The following is a 2,248-nucleotide window of genomic DNA, read 5'->3' on the forward strand; positions in this document are numbered from 1 at the left end:
GGTTGGACCGGGTTGGGTACCCGCGGGTAGGGTATGAATTGCCAGCCCTAGGCGCGACGGCAGCAGGTTTGGAGAAGATGTTGATTTGGTAAATTAAGGTATAGGAGATGGTTAAAATTTTGGAATAACTGAATGGGATTTTTGGTTTGAGTAATTTAAGTGGTATTTTTTTTTTACCTTCATTGAGTCAAATTTTCAGCCCATTATTCACATTGTTTAGATTCTCCGTTGTCTATCTAGCGGAGCCATTTCTGTCAACTTTGAACGGAAAACACTAATTTGTCACGGTAACTGTGTATGCTGACACCTTTCCTTGCTGAGGCGGATGTTTGCTACATACGTGTATACCTCGAAATGGTTAGGGGGTTAGCTGTCTTCTTCCACGTACGCAAAATCGTCGTCGTTTCCATGGGAGGAGACTTCTCATACATTGTCCTCTCATCCATTCATGACTCATTGACTCATATCCATGAATGAGTACCATGATCCATTAGAAACCAACAACAATTATCATAATATAAAAAACCATGCCAATTGTCAAACATCATCAGAATCAGAACAGCAAAGCAATACTTGCAAGTGGCACATGGCTGAAATGGAATGCATCAACAATCTCGCCGTCTCTTTCTGTCTCACTGGAGCACCTTTTTTCTCCACCAACACTGCACCCACGATCTCATCTTACCCACCACCATCGCCACTTGCACTGGCCCTAAGCTCTGGTTAAACGCCACCGATTCCATGTGAGATCCCTTATACAACTTCCTGTCGCAATCCACCAGAGCCACTCCTGGAGGGGACCGCCCATTGTAAGGTGCATGTGACGCATTCGCAGCCTCCAAAGCCACAATCTTTAACTTCTCATCATCAACGACCGTACCGTGTTTATTGCAAACAACACCATTATTGGATCTCAAATTCTCATCTTGATCATCGTGGTTCATTCGGGTTCGGGTTGTGAGCCTCAACTCATTGTTTCGGGGGCTCCAAGAGAAAAGGGGAGCCTTCGAGGAAGAGATCGATGGGACCGTAATGGTGTGGGAGGAAGTCAGAGAGGGAGTAAATTGGTTGTTGTTGTCGGAAGTTATGAGGATTTAGATGTTCTCTGAATCACAAAGCTCTTGCAGGAACTATTGGCAGTTGCTGCAGGGTGCGGCAAAGACGATGAAGGAAGTAAGGGAGGTCTCACAATTGAGGAGGAGGTTGGTTACGAGGAACTGTTTGGCATTATTGGAGTGGTGGAGGGGGAGACCTGAGAATTTGAGATTGACGCGTACGTAGATGCGACCAGAGAATCCAAGTCCTACGGCAACAACTGGAAATTGGAGATTGGCGGGCAGACGAAGGTGCGGGTTGAGTCGACGAGAGAGATTGAAGATAAGCATGGTGCTCATTCAACAACGTATGAGAAGTCTCCTTCCATGAAAACGACGATATTTTTGGAGACATGGAAGATGACAACTAACTACCTCACCATTTCGAGGTGTATATATATGCAGTGAACATCCACCTCAGTAAGGAGGGGGTGCTAGCACACACGATTATTGTGATAGGTCAGTATTTTTCGTTCAGAATTGATGAAGAAACATCCACAGAGATCACATTATGTCACAAAAATAGGAAATAAAGGCATGAATTTTTTTTTTACAAAAATCATATTATTATTCGAAAAAATGGATTGTTAGTTCACTCTTTTCCTAATGCTAGCCTACTAACACTTCTAGTAATAAATTCAGATCTATACCTCTATCATAGTCCTCTTGTGCTTAATACTCATCCCCCAAAAGAAAAAAAATAGGGAAAAAAACCCGGCCGGTATATTCCCATTTTAACAAAGTTTAAACTAATTCACACAGAAAGATCTATCATAAATGATAGTTTCTTAAGTTCTATGTGTGAAATTTAACTTTAAAAATGATCTACATGGTAGCAAGTTTTGTATGTTGTGATAAAGATATGGATGATCATGTATGATTTGGGTGGCTAACTTTTTCAATACTGAAGGAATCACTTTTTAAGACAATCAAATAAATGAAGTTTGAAAATAAAGGCTTGTTATATGTATAAACAGGAGAAGCCACGCTTAATGCAATACACAAGCAATAAAATAATTTTCTCTCTTTCTTTATGTTACAACTATTCTGAATATTTCTCTCTCTCACTCTTTATAATATTAGTAAATATATTAATCATTTTTATTATATTGAGATAGTAATTATGGTGAATATTGTTATCTAATTATACTTCT

At 40.1% G+C, this 2,248-nt stretch overlaps 1 pseudogene; it reads right to left on the bottom strand.

The window, feature by feature from the left end:
• Positions 263-1,776, bottom strand: LOC110272155 (annotated as a pseudogene).

Source organism: Arachis ipaensis, chromosome B05 (assembly GCF_000816755.2).
Source record: "Arachis ipaensis cultivar K30076 chromosome B05, Araip1.1, whole genome shotgun sequence".
NCBI lineage: Eukaryota > Viridiplantae > Streptophyta > Magnoliopsida > Fabales > Fabaceae > Arachis > Arachis ipaensis.